Here is a 19,517-nt window from a genome sequence, read left to right as displayed (position 1 = left end):
CCCCTCTCTCTCTATCTCCCTCTCCTCACCCCTCTTTCTGTCACTCTCTCTTCCCTCCCTTCTCCTTTTCTGTCTCTCCTTCCCCCCTCGCTCCCTCTCTCACCCCCTCCCCTCTCGCTTTCCTCTCTCTTTGTCCCTCTCCCTCTCCTTCCCTCCTTGCCCCTCTCTCTCCCTCCTTTCTTTCCCTTTCCTCCCTTTCCATCTGTTTTTCCTATCCCCCTCACTCTCTCTCCCTCTCCTTCCCTCCCTACCCTATCTCTCTCTCTCCCTCACCTTCTCTCTTTCTCTCCATCTCCCTCTCTCTCCTTCCTTAGCACCCTATCCTCTGCCTCCCTTCTTCTCTTCTCCCTCTGTCTATCTGTACCTCTCTCTATCTCTCCTCCCCTCCCTCTTTCCGTCTCTCACTTTCCCTCTCTCTCTCGCCCGTCCTCTTTCCCTCTATTTTTCTCCCTCTCGCTGCCACACTACCCAGGACCATGGTTTGCAGAACATCAGGTGGGCACGGTGTGATTGACAGCTCGGTGACGTCAGTGCCCTAGCGCGGCGCTCCCTCCCTCCCTCCCTCCCTCTGCCTTTCTGTCTCTCTCCCCGCGGAACAGGACCGTACTCGGCAAATTACCCGATTCCACCGCCGCCGTTCCCTCGGTGGTAAGTCTTATTTCTCAGCGCACGGCGAATGAGTCGGTGACAGCCGTCTTTCCCACGGCGCTTTCAGTTGGCAGGGCACGGATTTATTGATGAAAAACCGAGAAACGCAGGGAAATGGCCAGCGAAGAGAGGATGTGGGGATGTGAAAACCATCTGACTCTCAGAATAGATGCATATTTGCGAAGTATCTGGTCTTTGTCTCCGCTTAATGAGTGAACGTGTGTCTGCGTGAATGGAAAACGGCTCATCTTAGCGCAAAACACCACAACTGGTCCTGTATAAATAATAGATGAATACAGACACGCAGCGAGTTAACGGAGCTCGCGTCTCTCGAAAAGCTTGAAGGTTTAGTCTCTACGGTAAGTACATCTTATAGGATACATACAGAGGGGGCCAGTAACATCGTGAAGGATCCCATCCACCCTGCTCATGGACTGTTTGTCCCACTCCCATCAGGGTAGAGACTGTGTAGCATCCCATGCCGGAGCCACCAGACTCAAAAACCTCCACCGACTATCACACCCCTGCAGCCCCCAAATCAGCACTAGTTTATCTCTCCTGTCAGGCACCTTGTGTACAGACAACCCTGTGCCCAGCGTCACTTTATGGACATACAATACATCTATGTGTATAAGCTATCTTCTGCATTTATATTTTTGTGTTTTTGGTATTATTGTGTTCTTTATCTTATTTTTATTTTGTACTGTAAAGGAGTAATAATTATCTCCTCCTCCTTTACACTCCTGTACTGGAAATTACATTAAACAATCCAGAATCTTAAAATAAACTATTCCCGTTTCCTGTCCAATCGCAGAGATTGTTAAACCAAGATTGTGAAGGAGGTATAACTTCAAAAGACATAGGAGCAGAATTGGACCATTCAGCCCAACAAGACTGGTCTGTTATTCAATCACGGATGATTTATTATCCCTCTGAAACCCATTCTCCTGCCTTCTCCCCGTAACCTTTGATGCCCTGACTAATCAAGAACCTATCAACCTCCACTTTAAATATACCCAATGACTTGCTGTCCACAGCCATCTGTGGCAATGAATTCCACAGATTCACCACTCTCTAGCCCTGTGGCCATTTCCCCTCGACAATAAATATTCCACTTTGGATACAGTTGAGGGGGCATCCTGTGGGAGGGGCATGGGGGGGTTGCTGCAGCAACTGTGTCTCTGGCATGGGGGCTCAGAAGACAAGAAGTGAAGAGGACTGCAGTAGTGATAGGAGATTCCACAGTCAGAAGAACTGAGTCGAGATTCTGTGGATGCGAAAGAGACACCCTGGTGGTATGTTGCCTCCCAGGTGCCAGAGTCAGGGATGTCTTGGTTCGGGTTCATGGCATTCTAAAGGGGGAGGGTGAGCAACCAGAAGTTTTGGCACATACTGGCACCAATGACACAGGCAGACAAGGTGAGGAGGTCCTGAAGAGAGATTTTAGAGAACTGGGTAGAAAGCTGAGAAACAGGGTAGTTATCTCTAGACTGCTGCCTGTGCTATGTACCAGGAGGGTAAGAATAGAATGATCTGGCAGGTGAATGCATGATGTGAGGAGCTGGTGCAGGGGGCAGAGGTTCAGACTTATTGATCATTAGGATCTCTTCTGGGGAAGGTATGACCTATGCAAAAGGGACAGGTTACACCTAAACCCGAGGTGGTCCAATATCCTTGCGAGCTGTTTGGGAGAGTTTAAACTAATTTAGTTGGGATTGGGAGCTGGATTGATTGGGGTGAGGATGGGATAGTTAGTTTACAAACAGAGGCAATGTGTAGCGGGACTCCTAGCAAAGAGAGGCTGATGATAGGGCAACATTGCAGTCAACAGGGTAAGTTGCAATGCAAAAGACAAACAAAATTAAGAAGGGGGTATACAGGACTGATGGTATTATATTCGAATGCATGCAGTATGCTGAATAAGGTAGATAAACTTGTAGCACAGCTACAGATTGGCATTTATGACATAGTGGGCGTCACTGAATCATGGCTAAAAGATGGTCACAGCTGAGAGCTTAATGTCCAAGGATACACATTGTATCGAAAGGACAGGCATGTAGGCAAAGGGGTTGTTGTGGTTCTGTTGGGTCAAAAATGAAATCAAATCATTAGAAAGAGACGATACAGGGTTGGAAGGTGTAGAACTAAGAAAATGCAAGGGTAAAAAGACCCTGATGGGAGTTGTAAACTGACCTCCGAACAGTAGCAAAGGTGTGGTGTACAAATTACAATAGGAGGTAGAAAATGCATGTCAAAAGGGCAATGTTACAATAGTCTTGGGGGACTTCAGTATGCAGGTAGGTTGGGAAAATCAGGTTGGTGCAGGATCCCAAGAGGGAAATTTCTCGAATGCCTAAAATAGAGCTTTTTAGAGCAACTTGGGTTTGAATCCACTGGAGGAATCAGCGATTCTGGATTGGGTGTTAGGCAGTGAACCAGAATTGATTAGAGAGCTTAAGGTAAAGGGACCCTTAGGGGAGAAAGTGATCATAATATGTTAGAATTCACCCTGCAGTGTGAGAAGTAGAAGTCAGATGTATCAGTATTACAGTAGAGTAAAGGGAATTACATAGACATGAGAGAGGTGCTGGCTAATATTGATTGAAAGGGAACATTATCAGGTCTGACAGCAGAGTAGCAATGGTTGGAGTTCCGGGGAGCAATTCAGAAGCTGCAGGATAGATATATACCAAAAAGGAAGAAGCATTGTAAAGGCAGGATAGTAAAATCGTAGCTGACAGAAGAAGTCGAAGCCAACATAACAGCCTAAGAGACGGCATATAATTGTCAGGAAAGATGTCAGTACGTTGTCAGGAAATGTATGGTTATGCACTTTTGTAAAAGAAATAAAAGCATAGACTATCTATGAAATTAAGAAAAAATACAAAAAAAAACTGAGACACAAAGAGAGTTGGAAGTCCTTTTGTGGGATTCCTTAAAGATTAGTTTACCAGGTTGAGTCTGTGCAAATCCAATATTAGCATTCATTTCAAGAGGACTGCAATATAAAAGAAAGGTTGTTACGTTGAGGCTTGATGAGGCCTCACTTGGAGTATTGTGAACAGTTTTGGGCCCCTTATCTAAGGAAAGATGTGCTGGTATTGGAGCCAGTTCAAAGAACATTAATGAAATGATTCCAGGATTGAAAGGCTTTATCATATGAAGACAGTTTGGCGGCTCTGGACTCAGTGGAATTCAGAAGAATGAGGGGGGGGTCTCATTGAAACACCTAATGTCAAAAGGCCATGATAGAGTGGATGTGGAGAGAATGTTTCCTGTGGTGGGAGTGTCTAACACCAGAGGACACAACCTCAGAATAGAGGGTCATCCATTTAGAACAGAGATGAGGAGGAATTTTTTTGGCCAGGGAGTAGTGAATCTGTGCAATTCATTGCCACAGGAGGCTGTGAAGCCAAGTCATTGGGTTTATTTAAGGCAGAGGTTGATATATTCTTGATTGGTCAGGGCATGAAGGGATACGAGGTGATTGGGACTGCGAGGAAATGGATCACCGCGATGAAATGCTGGAGCAAACTTGATGGGCCAAATGGCCTAATTATGCTCCTCTATCTTATGGTTTAAAGGTTCAAAGGTCCATTTTGTTTTCAAAGTAGACAACTCTGAAGTTCTTCAATTCTCTGGGTAGCCTTGAAACCAAGAAAAGAAAAGAAAGAAACACAGCACTATCATCAACCACCAAATCCCACCTCCCAGCAAAAAAAAAACACGAACAAAAATGGAACAGGAACATCAACCCCTAAATCCTTCCTCCCGCACAAAATAAAACGATGAGAACTGCTCAGGCATATCAGCCCTCCCCAAGTTCCTCCTCCCACACAAAAAAATTGAAGAAAAAAGATGAAGCACATTGACCCACCCAAATCTCCCTACCCACACAAAAAAAAGAAGATCAGCTGAAAAAAAAACACAGAATATGAAAACTTTAAGACTGAGAAAAGAGTCTATGGTCCGAAGTCCAAATCCAAAAGGCAGGAAAACCTGGGCAACGTTCACCGGGCACAGCAGCAGGCTCTGCATTCTCTGGTACAGAGCAACAGATCAAAAGGCAAGCAGCCAGGAGCAGCCTCTGCACTCACTTTGATGCTTCAATCTCCCTCATCTCTTTAATCAGCAAAATGGAGCCAAACATCAACTTAACCGCTAAGAGGTTCATCCATGCTGCAGAGTGCTGGAACACCCAAACGAGCTCCAAACCTCCGCACTCACCTTAATGTTTCCATTGCCCTCGTTGCTTTAATTGGTGAACAATGGCAGTTGTAATCGACAAAATGGGGTTAAACGTCAGCTCAACACACACAAATTGCTGGAGGAACTCAGCAGGCCAGGCACGGTCCAGCTGAAACGTCAACTGTGCTTTTTTCCTTAGATGATGCCAAGTTCCTCCAGCATTTTGTGTGTGTTGCTCAGATTTCCCGAATCTGCAGATTTTCTCTTGTTTGTGATTTGATTAAACATCAGCTCGCATGCCATCCTGCAGTCTTCTCATCATGAGGTTTGTTCACACTACCTCTGTCTCCCGGAATCCTCTCGGAGTGTGCAGAGCGCTGAAGCACCCAAGCAATCTCCAAACAGCAAAACACAGGCTCCAACAGATCTAGAATCACATTCAAGCCGAGACAGAAATGTAAAAGACCTAAAAGAAGTGAAAAAGATGGTGTCAACATCTATCAGTAAGATGCTGATCAAAGGAGTATTGTACGCTGGCGCCATCTTGAATGGAAGATGTCATGGGCTTAAAGAAATTCCTCCTCATCTCTGTTCTAAATAGATGTCCCTCTAAACTAAGGCTGTGCCCTCTGGTCCTAGAATCCCCCACTATAGCAAACATCCTCTCCACATCCACTCGGTCTAGGCCTTTCAATATTAAATGGGTATCGTTCAACTTTGTTTTGTAGCTAATTATCTGTGGTGATATTGACGCCAAAACTGCCTTTACTCTGACGGGACATGTTGGCTGACTGTTGTATCCTGGAGATCTGTGAGAGAGAGTTTTTAAACAAGAAAAGCTATTGCACTGGGGCAGTTCCATTCCCTCGACTTTGGTTCAAGACTTTGGTTGACTTTGTCACATCTGCGGTCTCGTTTGATTGCAGTTGGTGATTATGATTCCTTCGGTGCCTCCACTAAGCATTGCAGAACCACCTTCCTGGCATCAGCAATTCATTTCAGCTGGGGAGATGTGCTCAGTGCCTATTTTATTAGGTACATCTTGCACCTAACGAAGTGATAATTGAGAGTGTGTTCATGGTTCTTCTGCTCCTGTAGCTCATCCAGTAAAGCTTCAGCATGTTGTGAATTCAGAGATACTCTTCTGCACACCACTGTTGTAATATGAAGTGTTTAGAGTTACTATTGCTTTCCTGTCAGCTTGAACCAGTCTGGCCATTCTCCTCTGACCTCTCATTAACAAGGCGTTTTCACCCACAGAGCTGCCACTCTCTGGATTTTTTTTGTTTGTTTTTCACAGAATTCTCTGTAAACTCCAGAAACTGTTGTGTGTGAAAAACCCAGGAGATCACAGTTTCTGAAATACTCAAGCCACCAACAATCATTCCACGGTCAAAGTCATGTAGATCCCGTTTCTTCCCATTCTGATGTTTGGTCTGAACAAGAACTGAACCTCTTGACCATGTCTGCATGCTTTTATGCATTGAGTTGCTGCCATATGATTGGCTGATTAGCTATTTACATTAATGGGCAGGTGTACAGGTGTACCTAATAAAGTGGCCACTGAGTATATTTGATGAGATATATTTTTCAGACTTTACCTGAAAGAACTGAAGAGGGAGACTGAAGAAACCAACAAAGATTTGACAGTTTGAAAGGCCTTGTACATGCTGTGTTGTACAATGATCAGAAACTTTAGAACCTCATACTAGAAGCAGATAAATACATTCAGGTGAATCAGAGCAGTTCTCAGCTTTTTATTCCATCCGGAATTTTCTTATCAGATTTTTGAGGCTCTGAGAATAAACTTACTCTCCCTTGGACCAATTTGAAATATTTGCTTCAGAGTCAGGCAAGTGTGATTAATTTTCTTCATTATAGTTAGATAAGAGGACTGGAATATAAAAGCAAGGATGTAATATTGAGAATTTATAAAGCACTGGTGAGGCCTCACTTGGAGTATTGTGAGCAGTTTTGGACCGCTTATCTTAGAAAGGATATGCTGACATTGGAGAGGGTTCTCGAGAATGATTCTGGGTATAAAAAGTTTATCGTATGAGGAACATTTGATGGTTCTGGGTGGGTACTCACTGGAAATTCAGAGTGAGGTGGGGTGTTGGCGGGTGGGGGAATCTCATTGAAACCAATTGAATATTGAAAAGCCTTGATAGAGTGGATGTAGAGAGGGTATTTCCTATGTTGGGGGAGTCCAAAGGACACAGCCTCAGAATAGAGAGATGTCTATTTAGAATGGAGATACGGACCAAAATTTTTATATGTATTTCAAAATATCCCTATTTTTTTAACTACGAAGTTTTTCAATCAGGTTGACTATTTCATCTTTTGTTTGGAATAATAAAAGACCAAGAATTGGTAAATAACATTTACAAAAATTAAAAAAAGATGGAGATCTTGCTTTCCCTAATTTAAGAATGTATTATTGGGTTTTTAATATATGTTACATGGGTTTTTGGTTATATTGGGCTGATAGAAATGAACGATCACCTTGAGCTGATTTGGAATTGAATGCTTTGAAACAGTTTCACTTAACCTCATTATTAGGAGCTTCTCTACCTGTACAACTGGCCAAAATTACTAATTTTATATTTATATCCTGTGATTAAGCAGTCATTATGAATTTGGTTCCAGTTTTGTAATTTTTTTAATCACAAAAAAATTAGAATTTTTAGTTTAATTATTCAAAATTATTTATTTAAACCTTCATTAAGTGATCCTACCTTTCTTCTTTGGAGGAATAAAGGAGCTTATTCCTTCACGGATATGTTCCAAGATGGCCGATTGATGTCTTTTGAGAAATTAATAACTAAATACTCCCTCTCGTATTCACTTTTCCTGCAGTATCTTCAGGTCAGACACTTACAAAAATACTTAAATAATTTTCCATATATACAAGATTCTGACCTGTTAGATATTACTTTAAAAATGAATCCTTCAGTGAGGGGTTTTATTGGGAAATCTTACAATTTATTGTTACAACAGCACAATTACCCTTCACTTAAGATTAAGCAAGATTGGAGAGAGAGCTTAACATGACCCTGATAACAGAAGATTGGCTGCGAATTTTGAAGTTGGTTAACTCTTCTTCGATTTGTGCCAATCACTCTTAGCGATTTGTGCCAATCACTCTTTAATTCAATTTAAAATTGTACATTGTTACTATTTGACAAAGGAGAGACTGTCTAAAATGTTTCCTAATGTTGATAATCAGTGTGACAGATGTAAAACCGAGACAGCCACATTGACACATATGCTTTGGTCATGTTCTGTATTGAAACATTTTGCAGTCTATTTTCTCTACAATTTCTAAAGTTTTAAAAATTAATTTACAACCTAATAAGTTGACAGTTTTATTTGGTATAATCCCTCAATATATTCATGGTATTTCTCTATCAGACCAACATGTAATTGCATTTGTTACATTATTGGCCAGAAGGGCTATTTTGTTGAAATGGAAAGATGTTTCTGCTCCTACGTTGATACAATGGGTCTCTCAGGTGATGTTATGTCTTAGTTTGGAGAAAATCAGAAGTCGATCTTTTGATCCTTGATTCGATTTTGAGAAAAGGTGGGGTTCGTTTGCCCGCTACTATCATCTGATTTGAGTTAATTAATATGGTTTCCTTCTGATTTTATCTTTAAGTGGATTTGAGTTGGCGGATTGATGGTTTTTTAATGGAAGCTTGTATGATGTATGGGTTGTGCTCCCAATGGTTTTTTTTTCCAGTTAGTATGGGGTTTTTTTTAAGTTAGTAGGGTTTTTTTTTACCTTTTTCTTTCAAAAAAAATATTCTTAACACTATTTTTTCTTCTTATTATTGATATATTGCTTAGCTTTGTTAATCAGTTATTTGCTAATTTAATTCCTTATTGTACATAATGACATATTGAAGTAATGTATCTTATTTGTTAATCTTCAATAATAGTTAATAAAATGATTTTTAAATGAAAATAAAAATGAGATGCGGAGGGATTTCTTTAGCCAGAGAGTGGTGAATCTGTGGAATTTGTTGCCACCGGTGGCTGTGGAGACCAGGTCATTGGGTATATTTAAGGCAGAGGTTGATAGATTCTTGATTGGTCAGGGCATGAAGGGATACTGGGAGAAGGCAGGAGACGGGAGCTGAGAGAGAAATGCACCAGCAATGACAAAATGGCAAAGCAGACTCATTGGCCCAAATGTTCTACTTCTGCTCCTTTATTTGATAGTCTTATGATCTCATATTTGAACATAGAATATAGAATTACCGTGGTGCCACGGCAGCATAGTGGTTAACACAATGCTATTACTGCTCGGGATGTTTGGAGTTCAATTCCAGCATCCTCTGAGGATTTGTACGTTCTCTCCGTAACTGCATAGATTCCTCTGGGTGTGGCAGTCTCCCCCCAGTCCAAAGACATACCGGTTCCTGGGTTATTTGGTCATTGTATTGTGTCCTGTGATTAGGCTAGCGTTACATAGGTCAGTTGCTGGGTGGCGTGGCTCATTGGACCAGAAGGGCCTGTTCTGTAAATAAAACATTACAGGACACTACAGGCCCTTTGGCCAATGAAGTTATGCTGACTTTTTAACCAATTCCACAATTACCCTAACCCTTGCCTCCCATACAGCCCATAACTGTACATTTTTCTTTCATCCTTGTGTCTACCTTAGGGTCTCTTAAAGAACACAAATGTATCTGCTTTTACCACCACCCCTTGCAGGCATTCCACACACCCACCACTCCCTCTGTAAACTCCTGTCATCACCCTCATACTTTCCTCCAATCACTTTAAAAGGATGTCCTCGCATTATATCTGATGCACCATCAATAATTCACTCTGAGACGTAAAGGCGAGATATCGGCTTTTATCAACTGGAAGAAGGAACAAGCAGTGAGTGACCACCATACTACATCCTGGAGACTGAGAGGCCGGGCTCAGACCTCAATTGCCTTTATACAGGGGTCTGTGGGAGGAGCCACAGGAGCAGTCAGCGGGGGGCATGTCCAGACAGGTATATGTAGTTCACCACAATATCTGGAACCATTAGTTCAATACACCAGACAAAATGAAGATATCAGGGGAATTACTATTAAAGGGACAGAGCATAAATTGGCTTGTTACGCAGATGACATTTTGATCTATCTAGGGCAACCAACATACTCTTTACTTAAATTGATGCAATCCTTTGAACAATATGGTCAATTATCAGGATACAAGATCAACATAGATAAAACCTAATTACTTTCATATAACTATAGCCCACCAAGAGAAATTGAAAGTAGATATCCCTGGGCATGGCAAACAGATTTGGCAAAATTATCAGAATGTAATTATCAGCCTTTATATAAAAAAATTAAGGAAGATATGGCAAGATGGAACCTTATTCCTTTTTTCAGTCCCAGTTCAAGGATTGAGTCTATTAAAATGAATGTACTGCCCAGACTGTTATATCTCTTTCAGACCCTTCCAATAGAGATTAATCAAAATCAATTTAATGAATGGAACAAGATGCTATCAAGGTATATTTGGCAAGGTAAAAGGCCTAGAGTTTATCTCAAAACTTTGCAATTAGCAAAGGAAAAGGGGGGATGGGGCTTGCCTTCTCTTAGAGATTATTATTTTGCAGCACAGTTGAGAGCTGTGATATGTTGGTGCAACCCTTCATATGACGCTCAATGGAAAAACATTGAGGAGCGGGTATTTCCCATCCCCATACAAGCAATTTTGGCTGATAACAACCTGCAAAGGTACATAAATACTGTTGATAACCCATGGGTGAAATTGACTCTTAAAATATGGAAAACTACTATAAAAGAATATAATCTAGAGGGATTCTTAAATGGAGCAATTCTTAAATGGTGTGCATATGACTCTGATTTTACACCAAATAAATTGGATGCTATATTTAAGGACTAGACAGCTAAAGGAATAACAGTTCTTTGCAACATAATGAAAAAAGGAACACTGTTCAGTTTTGAAATGCTTAAAGAGAAACACTTATCAGAAACACAAGATTTTTATTGGTATTTACAGATGCAACAATATTTTAATAAGACGCTTAAAAATATAACCAAGGCAAATGCATGCTTGATAGAGCTCTTTAGAAAAGCATATAATTCAGATAATGGTAGTAGAATCATTTCAAGCATGTATAAGGGGTTGTGAAATCTTAAGACACATTTGACTTCATACATTAAAACAAAATGGGAGAAGGAAGGAGGGATAATTATATCTGAGAAAGAATGGACAACAATATGGAGGTATCAATGGAAATGTACCAATTCACAGAAATGGAGGGAGTTTGGATGGAAAAACTTGATAAGATATTTTATTACACCCTCTCAGAAATCCCATTATGATAGTAACCTCCCTGTTTGCTGGAGAAATTGTGGAAATCAAAATGCAAATCATTATCATCTTTTTTGGGACTGTCCTGTTATCAAAAACTATTGGAGGGGGATACACAATACCCTACAAGACATCTTTAAATATGAAATACCCTTGGAGAGTAAGACCATATACTTTGGATATATACCTCAAGAATGGTTGAAAAGAGATAAATATTTAATGAATATACTATTGGTGGCTGGTAAAAAGACTCTTACTAGGAAATGGTTATCACAGGAGAGGCCAACTTTAAATACAAAGATGGAAATTACAATGGACATATACAAAATGGAGAAGAGAACAGCATCTGTTAATCATAAGCTGGAACAATTTGATTCATACTGGGAAAAATGGTTTAACTACATAATGCCTCATAGGCCTGATTTTATTCTCACAAATCAATGAATCTGTTGTAAAAAAAAGATCATTCCCTACTTGTACATAGTTCTTTCCTTTTGCTTGTTTTTTCTTTCCACTCTTTTCTATAAGTGTATACCTCAGATAAATTCTTTGTGGAGATTTTGTGATATACATGATTATATGATGTATATGTACAATGTCTGAAATACATCTTATGGAAATGTTTGTTTGATGAACTTCAATAAAAAAAATTACAAAAAAAAAGGAATGACAGCTGAGATGGTGGAGCCATTGACGAAGAGCTATCAGTAGAGCCTCGAGCTATGGGACATAACTACAAGTTCAGTGCCGGTTATTTAAATCCGAGACAAATAAAAATTTCTTCTCAAAGAGGGTCGGGAAGCTCTGGAGGGTGGAGGAAGCTTGATCATCAGAAGTGTTTAAAATGGAGATGGATAAATGTTGAGGAACAGAAGGGTTTGAAGAAGAGGTCAGCATAGACCAGACATGATCACAGAGAACAACAGGGCAGGCTTAAGGTGCCTGAGGAGCTGCTCCTGGTCTTACTCCTTCTGTTCTTGCAACACTGAACAAAATCAAAGCTGTAACAAGACTCTTCTCTACACAGCAACACACACTCAATTCCCTTTAAAGCCCTGGCATGCCATCCCTTCGGTGCTGGTGACTTGTCTGCTTGAGTCTCCTGAATTTCTCCAGTACTTTGTCCCTTCTACCAGTTGGGTGGCATGGTTAGCACTACACTTCACAGTACCAACGACCAGGGTTCAGTTCCTACCACTGCCTGTAAGGAGCCTGTACGTTCTTCCTGTGACCACATGGGTTTCCTCCGGCTCCGGTTTCCTCCCACAGTCCGAAGACGTACCACTTGGTAGGTTAATTGGTCATTGTAAATTGTCCTGTGATTAGGCTAGGGTCAAACTGGGGCTGCTGTGCAGCACAGCTGGAAGGGCCAGTTCCTCACTGTATCTCAATAAATAGAATAGCTAAAATGCTGGAGGAACTCGGCTGGTCAGGCAGCATCTGTTGAAATGAATAAACAGTTGATATTTCAGGCTGAGATCCTTCACACACCATTTGTACCACAAAATGGAAATAAAAGAAAAAGAGAGATCAGCTTTATTTGTCATATGTACGTGGAAACATCAAAACTTACAGTGAAACGTGTCATTTGCATCAAATCAAATTAAATCAGTGAGGATTATGTTGGGGGCAACCTGCAATTGCCACTACACTTACAGTGCCAACACAGCAAGCCCACAGCTTACTAGCCCCGACCGGTACATCTTTGGAATGTGTGGGGGTGCGGGGAACTGGGGAGACACCTTGCAGATAGCAGCAGGAGTTGATCCCCAGTCTCACCGCTGGCACTGTAAGCTGGTGTGCCCATATGGCAACCTCACCCACCTGTGATAGCACAACTAGGCTGCAAAGTGTCTCATGTCTCACCTAATCTCAGATCCTGTGCTGTTATCTAAACACCTCGTCAGGCCATGGACACTAACAGAACATGTTACAGACGTTACTCAGAAAGGCCAAAGTCTATAAAACTGATGGTCTTGTGATTCCTAAGAAGAAATGCTGCTTTATAAAACTCTAGTTAGACCACACTTGAAATAATGTGTTCAGTTCTGATCACCTTATTATAGGAAGGATGTGGAAGTTCTGGAGAGGGTCCAGAGGAGATTTACCAGGTTGCTGACCAGATTAGAGAGCATGCATTTTATGGATAGGTTGAATGAGCTAGGACTTTCTCTTTGGAGCAAAGGAGGATGAGAGGTGACTTGATAGAAGTGTATAAGATGTTAGAGGAATAGACAGAGTGGAAAGCCAGGGACTTTTCGCTGGGTAGAAATGGCTAATACAAGAGGGCATAATTTTAAGGTAATTAGGCAACAGTACAGGGGAGATGTCCGAGGTAAGTTTTTTATTCAGACAGTGGTGAATACATGAAACATTCTGCCAGGGGTGATGGTAGAGGCAGATAAACTAGGGATATTTAAGAGACTCTTAGATAGGTACATGGATGATAGAGAAATGGAGGGAAGGGTTAGATTGATCTTGGAGTAGGTTCAAAGGGTGGCACAATATTGTGCTGAACACTGTAGGCATGGAATATTTGGTGACACTTTCAGAGTAGCCCAGCACACCTTTGAGTATGTTATTTGTTCATGCAAATGATGTATTTCACAATATGTTTCGATGTACGTGAGATCGATGGATGGATAAATCAGATCTGCCTCATACGCTGAGTTCCTCTGGCAGTTTTTTTCTTTACCGGAGGTATCTAATAAAGTGGCCACGAAGTACATATACAATTTTCTTGTGAAAACTACTGATGTATCAACTTCCATTATGCTTTCTGATCATGTAGAGCTTACTGTAATGATTTACAGTGCTGACGGCCAGTGATCAGAGATCAGGGTTCAATTTCCACCAGCGTCTGAAAGGAGTCTGACATTCTCCCTGTGACTGCATAGGATTCCTGTGGGTACTCTCATTCCACAGATGTACGGGTTAGGGTTAATAAGTTGTAGGCATGCTATGTTGGTGCCGGAAGCATGACGACACTTACGGTCTGCCCCCAGCAAATCCTCGCTGATTTAATTTGATTTGACACAAACAATGTTTTCACTGTATGTTTCAATGTTTCCATAAGGTATAGGAGCAGAATTAGGCCATTCAGCCCATCAAATCTGTTCTGCAATTCTTTTAAGGCTGATTTATTATGCCGTTCAACCCTATTCTCCTGCCTTATTGTAGCCATTAATGCCCTTAATAATCAAGAACCTATCAACCTCCGTTTTAAGTATATCAATGTCTTGGTCTCCACAGCCATTTGTGGCAAAGAATTCAACAGATTCACCACCCCTAGCTAAAGAAATTCCTCTTCCAAGGGGGATGTGCATGTTTTGATATAACTTGACAAATAAAGCTAATCATTTATTGCTTGTCTAATGTTTGAAGCAGCCCTCATTTCTGATTCGTCTTCAAACGTTGTGCTTTCATAGAGAAGATGCGTCTGCTGCAACTGTTCATGAAGCCATAGCCAGTTTGGAATGAAACAACAAGATGTAGGAAGCAAAGGGGTCCAAGAAGCTAAAGGCAAGGAAAAGAACCAAGCCTGCCAATTGACAGCTGACTACTGTGGAGGAGAGCTTGCATGGTCACAGACTCTGAGAAGCTGCCGGCCGTGATCGAGTCCACCAAAGAAAATTTACCCAGGTACAAGCCTGCTGAAGCTTAGAAGGGCAGATATGGTTATGTTTAATTCAAGATATTAACTATAGAGTCATAGAACACTACATCACAGGAGCAGGCTTCTGTGACCATCTAGCCCGTGCCCAACTATTAATCTTTATTTATTTATATTTATTTAGAGATAGAGTGCTGAACAGGCCCTTCCAGCTCAATGAGCTGCATCACCTAGTAACACATCTATCTAACCCTGGCCTAATCACAGAACAACTTGCAAAGACCAATTAACCTACTAACTGTGGGATGAAGCCAGAACCATTACAAGAACCGGTTAACTTACTAACTGGTATGTCTTTAGACTGTGGAAGGAAACCGGACTGACTACGAGAAGGATGTACAAACTTCTTGCAGAGGATGCCAGAAGTGAAATGCAACCTCAGCCCCCTGAGCTGTATTAGCATTACCCTAGCAGGACACCCCAGTCCCAGTGACCTGCTCCCAGAATGCAACTCTCGGGTTATAGCTATAAGATTAATTCTCTTACAAGGTCTATTCTGGAATGCATTTTATGTCCTTACATCTAAATAAGGAAGGAGGTGTTTCCTCATTTTCCTTTCAGAGTAACCCCAAGTCATAATAACATTAAAAAGTGATTGGAATTCAGTTCCGGCCACTGCCTTTAAGGAGTTTGTACATTCTCCCCGTAGACGGGTGAGATTCCTCTGGGTGCTCTGGTTTCCTCCCACAGTCCAAAGGCACACAGGTTCAGGTTAGTGAGTTGCGTTGGTGCTGGAAGAATGGTGACAATTGTGGGTGGCTCTTGCTGATTAGATTTGATGTGAATGACACATTTCATTGTATGTGACAAATAAAGCTAATCTCTAATGAGGAGAGGGCATGGGCTAGAAAGTGAAGGTCCTTAATGATTGATAAATATATAAACACAAGAAATTCTGTAGATCCTGGAAATCCAAAGCAACAGACAGAAAATGCTAGAGGAATTCAGCAGGTCAGGCAGCAGCGTTTTCCGTCTGTTGCTTTGGATTTCCAAGATCTACAGAATTTCTTGTGTTTATATATTTATCAATCATTAAGGACCCTCATTTTCTAGCCCTTGCCCTCTTCTAGTTAGAGATAAGCTTTATTTGTCATAAGTAAAGCTCATCCTTAAGCTGATCACACGTAGTAACGTGTGGTTATTTGAGTTACTGTCACTTTCCTGTCAGCTTGAACCAGTCTGGCCAATCTCCTCAGAACTCTCTCATTAACAAGGTTTTTTCACCCATAGGGCTGCCACTCACTTTGTTTTGTTTTCACACCATTCTCTGTAAACTCTGGAGACTGTTGTGTGGGAAAATCCCAGGAGATCAGCAGTTTCTGAGATACTCAAACCACCCTGTCCACGGTCAAAGTCACTTAGATCACATTTATTCCCCATTCTGATCTTTGGTCTGAACAACAACTGAACCTCTTGACCATGCCTGTGAGCTTTTATGCATTGAGTTGCTGCCATAGTTTAGATATTTGTATTCATGAGCAGGTATACAAGCAGATGTAATAAAGTGGCCACTGAGTATATTTAAATACAGATGGTTCCCGCCAGTGCTGGGATATTTATTTATTTTGAGATACTGTGCAGAGGAGGCCCTTCTGGCCCTTCGAGTCACACTGCCCAGCAACCACACAACCCCAATTGAACCCTAACCTAATCACAGGACAATTTACAATGACCAAAGTTCAAAGTAAATTTATTACAAGTGGTATGTACATCACCATATACAACCTTGAGATTCATTTTCTTGCAGACATTCACATTAAATTCAAGAACTATATTGGAATCGATGAAAGACCACACACAACAGGACAGGCAAACAACCAGTGTGCAAAAAACAACAAAATGTGCAAATAGAAAGAAACAGACATAATGATCATTAATAAATAAGCAATAGATATGAAGAACATGAGATGTAGAGTCCTTGAAAGTGAGTCCATGGGTTGAGGGAACAGTTCAATGATGGGGCGGGTGAAATTGAGTGAAATTATCCCCTCTGGTTCAATAGCCTGATGGTTGAGGGGTAATAACTCTTCCTGAACCTGGTGATGTGAATTCTGAGGCTCCTGTACCTTCCTTATGATGGCAGCAGTGAGAAGAGAGTATGGCCTGTGTGTTGGGGTCCCTGATGATAGATGCTGCTTTCCTGCAACAACACTTCATGTGGATGTGCTCAATGGAGGGGAGGGATTTACCCGTGATGAACTGGGCTGTATTCAATACTTACTGTAGGATTTTCTGTTCAAGGGTATTGGTGTTTCCATCCCAGGCTATGATACAACCAGTCAGTGTACTCTCCACCACACATCTTTAGAATATTGTCAAAGCATCAGATGTCATGCCAAATCTTCACAAACTTGTAAGGTCATAGAGGCACTCCCATGATTTCTTCATGATTACCTGCTGGGCCCAGGACAGATCCTCTGAAATGATAACAGTGAGGAATTTTAATTTGCTGACCATCTCCACCTCCAATCCTCCAATCAGGACTGGCTGTTAGACCTCCGGGTTTCTTCCTCCCGAAGACAATAATCAGCTCCGTGGACTGCCTGATATTGCTGTGTTATCATTCAGCCATATTTTTAATCTCCCTCCCTCCTATATGCTGATTCATCACCACCTTTTTTTCGGCCATCAACAGTGGTATTGTCAGCAAACTTGAATATGGCATTGGAGCTCAGTTAATCCACAATCATAAGTGTAAAGCAAGTAGAGCAGGGCGCTAAGCACGCAGCCTTGTGGTGCACCTGTGCTGATGGAGATTGTGGAAGAGATTTTGTTGCCACTTTGAATTGTATGGGGTCTGCAAGTGAGGAAACTGAAGATCCAATTGCGCAAGGAAGTACTGAGGCCAAGATCTTGAAGCTTATTGATTAATTTTAGGGGATGATAGTATTGAGTGCTGCTGTGGTCAATAAAGAAAATCCTGATGTATGCATCTTTGCTGTCCAGATGTTCCAGAGTTGAGTGAAGAGCCAGTGAGATGGCATTTTCAGTGGTGGATCTGATGAGCCAGTAGGCAAATTGGAGAGGATTGAAATCACTTCTCAGGAGAAATTCATGTGTTTCATTACCAACCTCTCAAAACACTTTGTCACTGTGGATGTAAGTGCAACTGGGTGATAGTCAATGAGGCAGGTGACCACGTTCTTGTTAGGCACCGACTGGTATAATTCAAGCATGCTAGAAACAGATGGGTCCTCAGACCACTGAAGTGAGAGATTAAAGATATCAGTGAGCAGTCCAGCAGGTGTTCAGCCAGGTCCATTGCTTTCCATGGGTTCACCCTCGTGAAGGATGCTCTTATATTGGCCTCAGAAACTGAAATCATAGGGTCCTCAGCAGCTGTGGGAGTTTGTGATGGTACCTCCAGTTTTTGATGGTCAAATGAAACGTAAAAGACATTGAGCTCATCTGGAAGTGAAGCCCTGTTGTCAAATATGTCACTTGTTTTCACTTTGTAGGAGGTGATAGCATTCAAGCCCTGCCACAGCTGTGGAGCATCGTACAGTGATTCAGGTTTGGTTCGGAATTGTCACTTCACCCATGAGATGACTTTCCGGAGATCGTACCTGGACTGCTTGTATCTTACATGGTCACTAGACCTGAACGCCTCTGGTCTGGCCCTCAGCAGATTGTGGATCTCATGGTTCATCAGGGCTTCTGGTTGAGGAAGATTCTGAATGATCATGTGGGGTCATACTGGTCTCCTCTGTTTTTATAAAGCCTATGAGAACCATGGTGGATTCATACAGATCCACTGAGGAGTCCTTGAACATGGCCCAGTCCATGACTGAAAGAGCCACTCCTCTGCCTCTTCATTGTCCTTAACTCTGGAGCCTTGCTCTTTAGCCTCTTGCCTGTATAAGGGCAGCCAAGTGAAATACAGTATGACCAAATTACCTACCGGAGCACACAGAGATACCCATGCAGTTACTGGGGAGGATATATAGAGTCCCCTTAAGGATACTGCTGGAATTGAACTCCAAACTCCAGAACTCCCCAATCTGTTACAGCATCGTACCAACGCCTACTTGAGGTCACTCAAACCATCGCCATTAATCCAATTAGTACATTTGTGTGAGGCCTCCACCAATTTTGGTGGACTTTTGACATTTAGTCCTTCAGCGATTCTTGGAGTTGTTTGTTTTTAAATTTATTTTATTTTATTGAGACACAGTGAAGAGTAGGCCCTTCCAGCCCTTTGAGCTGCGCTGCTCAGCAAGCAATTTTTGACCTTTTATCTTAGAAAGGATGTGCTGAAACTGGAGAAGGTTTAAAAGAGGTTCACAAAGATGATTCCAGGATCGTATGGCTTGTCATATGAAGAGCATCTGATGGTTCTGGGCATATATTACTTGAATTCAGGGGTGACCTAATTGAAACCTATTGAATAGTGAAAGGCCTTGATAGAGTGGATGTGGAGAGGATGTTTCCTTGGTGGGAGAGTCTCAGATCAGAGGACACAGCCTCATAATAGAGGGGCGTTCTTTTAGAATGGAGATGAGGCGGAATTTCTTTAGCCAGAGTGGTGAATCTGTTGAATTCTTTGCCACAGGCAGATGTTAAGGCCGAGCCTTTATGTATATTTGAGGCAGAGGTTGAGAGATTCTTGACTGGTCAGGGCATGAAAGGGTATGGGGAAAAGGCAGGAGATTGGGGG

General features: G+C 41.8%; 1 protein-coding gene across 4 annotated transcripts in view; it reads left to right on the top strand.

Annotated features, from left to right (window-relative positions):
- Positions 1 to 568: 568 nt before the first annotated feature.
- The window catches only part of LOC132405029 (mitogen-activated protein kinase 4-like), a 93,218-nt gene continuing 74,269 nt past the window's right edge, over positions 569 to 19,517 (top strand). For 2 of the 4 annotated variants that reach the window (XM_059989729.1, XM_059989727.1), the window contains exons 1-2: positions 569 to 648; positions 14,616 to 14,829. The gene's annotated coding sequence lies outside the window, so the exon portion shown is untranslated. Of the gene's footprint in view, positions 649 to 706; positions 1,008 to 14,615; positions 14,830 to 19,517 lie in introns of those variants that run through there. The other 2 variants (XM_059989728.1, XM_059989731.1) reach the window with 2 other exon arrangements.

The sequence above is a fragment of the Hypanus sabinus genome, chromosome 14 (genome assembly GCF_030144855.1).
Source record: "Hypanus sabinus isolate sHypSab1 chromosome 14, sHypSab1.hap1, whole genome shotgun sequence".
NCBI lineage: Eukaryota > Metazoa > Chordata > Chondrichthyes > Myliobatiformes > Dasyatidae > Hypanus > Hypanus sabinus.
The sequence above is the reverse complement of the archived record's forward strand: the minus strand, read 5'-3'. Positions and strand labels throughout refer to the sequence as shown.